This window comes from Plectrocnemia conspersa, unplaced genomic scaffold (genome assembly GCF_051122295.1).
Source record: "Plectrocnemia conspersa isolate PC_06_02 unplaced genomic scaffold, ASM5112229v1 ptg000012l, whole genome shotgun sequence".
Classification (NCBI taxonomy): Eukaryota; Metazoa; Arthropoda; class Insecta; order Trichoptera; family Polycentropodidae; genus Plectrocnemia; species Plectrocnemia conspersa.
This window is the reverse complement of record NW_028277176.1, coordinates 6,198,549-6,209,872: the sequence shown is the minus strand read 5'-3', so window position 1 is coordinate 6,209,872 and position 11,324 is coordinate 6,198,549.

Here is an 11,324-nt window from a genome sequence, read left to right as displayed (position 1 = left end):
GTTTTTCTTTACTGCTGATGTACAAATACAACAAGATTAATAACAATACAAATCAATTCAAGTATCATTGAAAATTTTTAATTAATTATATTATTGGATTGCACGAAAAATTTGGAAAAAAATATAGTGAATTTGTTATGGGCATTGATTGATATGTACTTTTAAGTCAATTATAGTTGAAATGTTCTAGTTAATATCATATACACATAGATCCGTGTAAAACGCATACAGTTAGGCGCAGTGAAGTAATATATATATATATATATATATATATATATATATATATATATATATATATATATATATATATATATATATATATATTTTAAATAGTGAAATTATATAATTATTATCAAATCTTAAATTGTAATATTTATCTCAAATAAATTATTTACTAGAGCTTATTTTTTATTTAATTTACCACCCTTCTTATACCTGTAAGCACAGTGGCAAATGTAATTTAAATGAGTTGATGGAGTGTTTGAAATCACGTCGGATGTCACCAATGTACAGTTTAAAGTAATTATTTTTTTTAAATTTTATTGATTATATTTGACTATATTTAAATCAACCAAATCGTTATTAATTCAAAGAGGCAAAAAAGTAGGTTGACTAGCCAGGACACGATTGTTAACATAGGTGTATTAATACACCCACTAATTCCTCAGCTTCCTTTAGTACTTCTAGTATTTATTCAGAAGTAGCTGATACTGTTCTGATTGAATTTCCTTGATGTAAACAGTATTTCCATACATTTCCTTCCTTACGAAAGATTAGGGGCTTAGAACCGTAGGTTGTTTGTGAGCAAAGTTCTCCTTTAATTGCTTTTTAATGTGAATATGCTTACCCTAAAACATAAAGTATAAGAATAATTATTAAAAATAAATTACAAGAGCTAGTGTCCGTTGGATGTATATTACATTTGTTTGAAGAAGCCTTTTTCTTTGTTGCAGCCTTTCCTCTTCTCCATCACTGCCCTCATAAACACCATGAACGATTCCTATATAAGTCTGACAGGTTTGGGCAGAGGACTTTTTGCATGACTCTTGTGAGATTTCCAGGTATCGCAGATTACTCTTTGGATTTACTTCGTATCTCTTTATGTTCATAAATCTTAGGTGGCACTTGTTTTATTTTCCGTGTGAAAAAGCCCACTTTTGACTTTTGTCCCATTATTTCAAGCCACCAAAGCACTCTGTAAGCGCTTTGTTTTCTATAATTTCCACAATCAGTACTGTTTTCTTTACGATAGTGATATCCACGTTATCTGCTTCATTTGGTAGTTCTAGTCTAAGCAGTCCAACACAATTTATATTCCACGGTGAGATCGAGAACAGATTATTGCAGGACTCATAAGGTGATTTTTATTTTTTCGTGCTCGGTGACCAGCATCCTTCTGCTGAAGAAGTTTTCGATTACTCGTAATATCTAGTCTGCGATTTTTCTTTATGGTTGCGATTTTGCTCCCAATGGTCTTAGTTAAATGCAATGCTCAAAGGTCTTAGTTTTACGCCAACTTCAGTAGAATAAAGCATGTGCAGTGGGAAATTCTAGGTTGATTGTCAGAGTCGGTCGACAAGACATTAATCACTCGCTGACCGACCAGTTTGTAAATCAAAGATTGTGCTTGCGCCAGCCTCGGGAAGCTGGTGCTAGATTTAATAATTTTTAACACTTGTTCAAATTCAATAAATTTTACATTAGAAAACTGTTTATTTTTGCAAAGCATTTGATATATAATGACCACATGTTAAGTTTTAAAACCAATGCATTCATTTTTCCTTAGTTTTTATAATGTATACATTCACTCCTTAAAGGGATATGTTTACTTATTTTATAATGACTAAATAGGACAAACATTGCAACCATATTTCATTACATAATTTTGAAGCATAGTCATGATTTCATTCGCTAAAAAAAAACTTTTTTATTTTGACTCGCGGATTTTTATTTTGATGGAACAGAGTTTGATGACCACTGTTCCGGACTATTAAAAATGCGGTATTAATAAAAACTGACTCTAGCATGTAAAGTGAAATTTTTTGATTATATTACATTTTAATACATCTAATCATTTATAATTAATTTTATAGATGTTACCGTTTCCAGAGTAAAAAGTCTAGTGGTAAATAAGTATTTATTATGCCTGATTGTCTTACCTAATTGGTACAGATTTATGCCTGTCAGGTTATTATGAGAGCAAAAAAATTTTTAAATCAAAACTTCATGGTATTTATTTTGAATACATGAGTTATGAAACAAATTTAAAAAGGGATTGGAATTTATATGTAGTTAATAGATTAAAATATTCATTGTCATTATTGCTTTTATGGTAATTATATTAAAGCAGATTGATTTCTAAGTTGCAGAGAATAGAGTAGAGATATGAGTGCATATATTTTAAAGCATTTATTAAAGATAGGGATATGCAACAAGGCCAGAAAGATTTAAGAATGAATTATTTTACAAAATGAATTGCTTACAAGAGACTTATACTTTATAATATTTAACTCAATTACACATAGCATACATATTTTTATATGAACTTCTGTACAGTCCTGTTTAGTATGCATTAACCATTAAGTATTTTTTTTTATTAATATACATCTCGTTATTTAGCGTAATTTCCAAGATAGCATTAAAATTTCTAAGAACGTACTTTAAGAAAATAAACAAAATTTTACGGTCGCCCGAATACGCGAAATCCTTTTTGGGTGTAGTGCTGCATAAGGGGCTCCAGAAGTTTGCATCGCCCCGACTTCGAGGCTACATTTTTTCCGTTGTCAAGTCTTCAAGAGGGCACTTAGACGTGAAGCGTCTCTCCACTGTAGCGTAATATTTTAATGAAGACAGTTGTTTGGGGGCAGTAGCGTCACTCCCGTTTGCCCACGCACAGAACTCTCCCTATCTCTGTGAAAACTCGCTCCATCGTCAGCCACTTACTGCTATCGCAAATCCATTCCACGAAGAGTTTCGATTGGAAAATTGTGCAATTTGTTCACTTTTTGCCATTTCCTCTTTATTCAACTTACGTACTGCACTCTTGAGACAGATAAATCGCATATTTTCACGATTTTCATGAATTAATTTTAGGCATACCTGATTTTATAAGATTATTAATATTTTTTAATTTACTTCTTATCGTAAAAATTAAATCACGCGGAAAATCAATTAATGTAACTTTACGTTGTTTTCAAAGTTCGTTAGCGGTTTCATGTTTTATGACCGACTGAGTTAGAATTTGTCAGACTTGATAGTCACATTTATAGTTAAAATAGTTAGCCTATTTATTTTCTTGTTGCAACATGACAGGCGTTAGCCTTATTTGTAACATTAAAAATAATGCTTATTCTCGAGAATTATTTCTTAAGAATTTCTCGAGAAAAATGCTACATCAAGAATTTTCTATACTCGAGAAATTTGCTGATTTTCTGAGAATTTCTGTTAAAAATTTAATTTTTACGAATAATTAAAAATATTATTGAACCGCTGCATATAAAAGGGTGGATCTATGTCAAATGTTACAACAGTTTGCTGCTTTCTTGAGAGCTTTTAATAGAGGTCGGAGGTATTTGAATTCCAAAAAATTATTTTTGACACCACTCCGCGTGAAAATCGGCAGATTGCAAAAATGTATGGGGGCATCGCCATAAAATTAGCTTATCGGCGAACTTATATCTTGTTTTTTCAATAATCCATATAATATTTTTCCATCTTTATCTTAAAAATGTAATACAGCAATTAAGTTAAATGACAGACAATTTCAAACAACTATTAATAGTTGTTTGAAAATGATTAAAAAAAACCAAATTGATTTTTGTTAATGGCTAATTTAACTAAGCAAACTCTGGTAACTTTCTTTGGCGAAGCTCGACGAGAAGACAACGACCGGCGGCACATTGTCCACCAATCTCTCATATCAATAATTTCAATACAACATGTAACTAAATTGTTAACAAATTGAGTCAAATTTATTTTTGTTATTTTTTTACCTTATCTGTAATTAGACGTATAAAATAATTCAGACTATATTTACCGTGTTTACTTTTGTCCTTATTAAGGATAAAGTACCATTTTTAAACCATTTACTTAGTCTTTAATTATAATATGTCAGAGTAACTTAAAAAGCATTCTTATTTTATTTGTTTAAATAATTTTTGCTATTTCTTCAATAAAACCTCACTTTGCCATTTGTCACAAAGACTATGCAGATCCACATTTTGATTGCTTTATCTGTGAGCATCCACAAATTCAGTACGTATGCACACAAATATGTTATTCAGTCTTGTCTTTCTCGGTACAGTTTTTTGTCTCAGGTGTGTGGTTCTAAGCTGTGTATCAAAAATATGTATATTTTTATATTTTATTAAAACTTTGCTTGCGTCGAGCAATATGATTTTTGTTGGATAACGTTTATAAATTTCGTATATTTTATAAACGAGGGTGGTTTGTAACCCCTCTAGAATACTACAAGTATCTTAAGCGTATTGCAGGTTATTTAGTTTTACCCCTTCGTCTGTGAAAAAAATATTTTTCGAAAAAATGCTCAAAATAAGAAGGGGATAAAATTGAATCTTCTCCTACACCTTGCTGTATTTATAGATATATCTAATGATTATTCGTCACTATTAAACATTGGAAAAACGCAAAAATTCTGAGAATCTATGTAACTAATTAAAAATATTTGCGTTTATTGCTATTTATAACAGATTAACGTCACTGTGCAGCTGAGCTCAGATTTATATTATAGCATATTTTTATAAATAAAATTTGAGACTGCTGCTGTGGCTCGAACCGGTGACCTCTGGTTAACCAGCTTAGACTTAACCGCCTACGTTATTTAAATTTTAATATGTTTATTATAATTTTCAAGTCAATGAAGCATAAGTGAATATCAAAATTATTATCGCGACTATATTGTATTAAAATTTGAACACTAGAAATGAATCATATCAGAAATAATTTCTAAAAATCTTAAACCACAAATTTACTTCTCTTCAAAACCTAAAGAATATGAGTTTAGACTCTAAATAGCGATAAAAAATGTATAATATGCTTCATATACAAAAAATAGTCTATGCTAAGACACTATATGTTGCAAAGATGATATTCTGATTTATAAATATTGTGCCATTCACAAAATCAAAAAAATCAGTTAGTAAACTATCGTGGCCAATATAAAATGCACTGAAAAGAATTTTCCTGCTTATTATTCTTCCGAATTAATGTTAATAATATCTATTTACATTGATTCTTAATCTCGGACGATGCCAATAATGTATCACTAGTATGCTTATATTTTATTTATTATTATATCGATCCAAAAGAAAATTTTCAGTATATTACGTAATAATAAAAAATAATTGCTTATCTCAAATACCGTTTCAATGAAATATAACAAATGAGAATACCACTTTTTTACGTCAGCCATTTCTATTACAAATATCCCTTTATTTCCTGTTGAAAATTTAAAAAAATCCAACATGGCGATTTTTAAAACTGGAACCATTACACAAAGCACTAGAGTCGGGATTGAAAATTAAATAAAAAGCCTTCCCGACATATGGCGTACGTCCCGTTTGGCAAAATGAAAACTAAAAACGGCGGTCTTCTCGGCCGCAATGGAGGTCAATTTATAAGCGTCGGGTAAAAAATGAGGCGCATTTACACCAGTGCGGCCCTGGATACGGGTTGACGTTAGCGCACATAAAAATAGGAACAGTAATAAGCCAATGGTCAACGTGCAACGATCCGCGTGTTGAACTCCAAGAAATTACTTCTGACCTGCTGCCAGCCTGATTTATTAAACAGGTTCATCTGAACAGGAAGAAGTCGTTTCCATTAAACATTTATCCCAATGCGGGTCTGAATCGTTTCATATAATTTCCCTCGCTGTCTACAAAGTATATAAATATGTAAGTTAATTATATATATTATATTAGGTTAGGTTGCCTTAAATAAGTCATAGTAAATTTTAATTGCTTAACTCTCCTATTGGTTACCTGTACAGTGCTTTTAAAAATAATTCTTTATTATAACAGTCTCGTAGCAGATTTGTCTCTAAATAAAATATATGAGTTTATATATTAGTAAGTAGTAGTAGATCTCTTATAGAATATGAACATATCTAGTCACGAATCTTGTGAATCTAACTATTTATTTTATTTGTATTATATTATCATAGAAATAGCAATATTATTATATAAACAATGTGTATTATATAATATAAATATTGCCAAATTAAATCTTTTGACAAGGTTTTTCATCGTCGGCAAAAATATACATATAACTAAGAAAATAGTAGTGATGTGAATAAAAAAGGCCCAAGATATAACTCCTGTAGTACGCCACTAGAAGCACTAATATTTTATTATTTTTTGCATAAATTCTTAAGCACGTTGATATTGATCTAATATGTTACGTATTAATTAAAGCACTCAAATACTTTCTTATAATTTAGATAAATATAATTTACATAGTATCCGTTCTAAAATTTAAAATAATTGATTATGGATAAATTTATTTCAGTAAAACTTTCGTTAAGAAATATATAATCAATTAGTCCAATTACTTAAATAAAATAATTTTATAATCCGTTACTAGTTATTTTTATCTTCATTGTTTAAATTAAGTATTAGATTATTTAATTTATATTTAAAAGAAAATTTAATTTTTTATGGAACTGCATTATCGGGATATGTAGCAAAGTGATTAATCTTTTTATCCTATGATATGTTGGAAGGGCTGTTTGATGCAGTTTCGTAGGGTTCATTACTGGACCATTGATAGATACAAAACAGATCCAAAGCCTTAATTATTTTCACTCATATTTTTTGTTGTGACTTATCGTAAATCAGTACCAACTGGATAAGTCAATCAGACTAGTTAATAACCAGCAAACTACAGTCTGGGAATCTTAAATTAATAATTTTGTTTGTAGATACGGTCAATTTTTAAAATATGCGCATTTAAAAAAATGGAGTTTGCTGTCGTGACTCGAACCCGCAACCTATGGGTTACCAGTCCGAGACGTTATGAACTGCGCTATTCCGACTAATATTCGTTTGTTAGAAATAAGCGCATAAGGTTAATTAACTAAACAATATTCACAATCAGAGAGATTAATGTATAGCGTAATCATAAAAAAAGTTATAGACGTTGAATAAAAAATGGGCATCTTCGTTTAAATGAAACACCGTGGGAAACATTAAAGTACTCGCCATAAATCAATTGCCGTCATGGTTTCGAGTATAGGGCGTTTCTTTTTGAAATTAACATTTAAAAAATAATCACAATGTTCTTAAAGCATATTTGTGACAGTTGGAATAATTCATTGTTTTTGATTTTTTAGCACCCAACGCGCGTAAAATTTCCGATACCCGAATAATTTTAATTATTTTAATAAAGGGCTTATTAAAATATTAGTGAGAATGAATCACTTATATCTCAAAAAATTAATTCTCGTCATAAACAACAATATAGCGATACATTTAGCAGCAGTTTTAGTGTTTCGCACATAATAAACTAAATAGACAGCGTACTTGCTGGGACAACAGGTTCAGTAAATTTATTGTCCGCAATTCACCGCCAGCAATTAATCACTAGCAGTTTACCGCCATGTTAATTGCTTGCATAAACAATTTATTGGCTACAAATGATCGCTAGCATATTTTATCGCCAGGCAATATATATAATTTATATAAATGTATAAGTCATTTTAAATCTAAAATACGGGTTTTCTTTTGGTATATCCACGAAATTCATAACTAAATACAGTTGATACACTTTTAACTTGCCTAGTTAGTAAAATTAAATTAATACTATTAAAAATATCACTTTACTGTAACAGTTGCGAAACATTCATATGCTGCTCAAACCCAAACCTAACCTAAATAAAATGTGTAAAATTTTTAAATTTACGTTAGATTAATTTGTTTAGGTTATGTTTGGGTTTAAACAGCTAATGAACGTTTCGCAGCTGTTGAATCGAGGTACATAGATATTTTAAAACAGAATATAATTTAAATCTCTTAGTTTTGATTTAAAATGTGAATTTGTAGATTTGATATAGCGTCAATCAACATATAAATGAGCGAGTTAAGATAAACATCATTTGATCATTTGCAGGCTATATATTGTTAATGCGATCAATTGAGGTGGCGATAAACTGCTAGCGATTAATTGCTGGTGGTGAATTGCGACTTGACTCTAAAATATACCTGGTAAATAGGGATTTCGTTTTAATCGTTTCGGAATATATTTAACAAGTATACCCGTGATTATCTAGATAATGATACCTGAATATTTTTTTGAGTCACAATTTTAAATTTCAATAATCTATAAATGACATAAAAATAATTTTCAATAAGTCGTCGGTAAAAATAGTATATCAATTTTATATCTGTATTTTCTTTTACCATTTTACTAGTCATTATCTAAAAATATTACCGACATATTAGATTTATTTTAAACTTCAGATAGATCATTTAAAAGCTGAAAAATATATGTATATCATTGTAAATATATCGAATCAATATAATTAGTCTAAAATATAAGATGTTTTTAGAAAAATATCTATTACAAATTTATTTTATTAAATGTGATTTTTATTACTATTGTAACATTAATATAAACCATTAAAGGACAGACAATTAGCTAATGAGTATCAATGAAACAATTTTAACTCTTAGAGATCAAAAAGTTTTTACACCATGTTTTCTTATTGATTAGAAACATCTGTGCTTTTGATATAATTTGAACAGCATAAGTAGGTAATTTAGAATACTTTTATTGATTTAATATCTGATAAAAATATCTCGGAATTTTATATTTTAATAGAGCAAAGTAATCTAATTTTTTTAATATATTTTATATTTATACATATAATATATTTTTCTTTTATCGTTGAATTAATCAAAAAAGTTGTTCATTAATTTATAATTTTAAATTTTAATTTAATTAAAATAAAGTATAGAATAAAATCATAATTTTAAAATTTGTAATATTAAGAATAATAATTTGAGTTAATTATGATCCGCAAAATACCTTAATTTTTGTTTTAATTTTACCTTAATTTGTAGGAATTAATGTACAGTACTTTATATATTTTAGTAAATTAAAATAGTATTAAAATGCTGGTTTCCTAGGAATCTTCAGAAATTACCTATAGATGTGATCCTTGTCGCGGATATTAAAAAAGTATCGGTATTGACAGATCTTATTGATAAACCCTGTAACGTCACGCGAGCCCTAGAAATAAATAAAATCTTGTATCTTTTCTAACTGAATATTCATATTAAAATATTTAGACGTAATATATTAAATTGTTTTCTAATACAAATAACTTTAGATTTTTTGATTTTTTTATGAGGATTTTTTTATTGTACAGGGAATACGTATTATATATATATGTTACATCAGAAACATAACGAAAAACAGATTTACGATACCACTAACGCCTTGTATTATATTATTAAAGTGTTAAAAAATACACTCATATAAATTTATTAACGCGTTTATTCAATTTATTCGGCTTTAAGGTTTTTTGGTCATTGCTAATGAATTTACGACCGTTTCAACAACAAATCCCATTACTTCTAATAAGTATTTTCGCACCCCCGGCTTTTACCCACGAGTTCGCCGCCTGCACAAACGTGAGTTCAAAAATAAAATAAAAAAAAAACAACACCACGCCAGGTTGGCCAACTTTCGAGGTGAAATTCAATAACGTAAAAATGGTTGATGCAAAGCATTGTGTGAAAACATGAAATATCCATTACGGGGCGAGCGCTATCGGTTTAACCGCGCGCCGTATTATCCACAATCGCCATTTTTTAACCACCCGCCGATGAATGCCCGTGGATAGGTTTTAATATAACCCTTAATGATACCATTATCACCATTACGGCCGGCCCTCGTTGTACTGGCGCGTAAGCCTGCGAAATTGTATAGCCTCATTGTATCATATCAAACGGTCGCAATAAAAACTCGACGCGGCTTTTACACTCACAACCGCGTAACAGTTCCGCATTAGAGCATATACCAACACATACATGTATAATATTTTATTTGGTCGTATTAGTCGTGTTAAGATAAGGGTCAGATTAAGAAATTACGACTGCTAAGACGCATGTTAACATTTGTGCGCGTCTTTTTAGCACCCTGAGAACTAAATGCTTATTTATCTTACACGTTGCTCTATGTTATAAATTATTAAATTGGATTTATTCAATATTTATTAAATTTTTATTGAACGTTTATCATGAATTTTGTATTTAAAAACATAATTTGTTATTGAACTGTTATGTAACTGGTTCATAACCATATTTATAAAAAATCTTTATAGAAAATTGGTTCACTCTTTCATACGAAATGCTTGAATTTTCTTCTACATAACATAAATTGATTTATTTTTACCTTGTAAGTAAATATTCAAGTCGTTTTGATTAAAAATTATATCACATAAAAATGCAATATTCCTTTAATTTTTTTTATTCTTTAACTCACATTGCTGATTATGGTCTTCATATTTGATTAACTGTTCTTGCAGATATAAAGCTTTGACTAAAAAGCACTTTAGAATGATACAGCAGATCCACACTAAATATTTTATGGTTCGACTGCAACATGTTACGAAACTGACGATGCCTTATTGCATTTGCACGAATCTAGTAAAAAAAATTAATAATTTTTTAAAAAGTATCACTTAAAATAATAGCTTTAGTACAGAGATTCTGATGATGTAAAATACAATGAAAGCAAATGAGTGAATTTGTTAATTATTTATTAAGATGAGCAATTAGCCCTTCATATTTTCCTGTCTTAGAAGGTCTGTGCATACACAAATTTTTAAAAGTTAGTCCGGCTTTTTTGGATTTATCTTAAATTTTTCTATTCCCCGTGTTCTATTCGTAAGAGTCCCCAACGCGAATAGCTTCTGTGTGACAAAATCTTCTGTTATGGACCAAATGAAATATAAAAAATGTGTTGATTGTTGATTTATCCAAAGGGGGACCCGACAAAAACGCGCCGGACAATCCCGCGCCGACTAAGCCGCCCCGACATGGCCGCGCAAGACAATCCCGCGCAATACAAAAAAATCAAAATTATAAAATTTAATAAAATGAAAGAAAATGATTTTTTTAATTCTAATTATTTTGTTTGGTGGAAAGCTCTATCACTAGTCACTAGAATAAAACAACATTACTGTATTTCGTTTTTCAAAAGTTTGTTTCCTCTATGTGCAAATATTCGTGGTTTGATCACGTTCAAGTTGCAAATGTGAAAACCATTGCACTTTAACTTTGGCGTGTAACAATGCAATT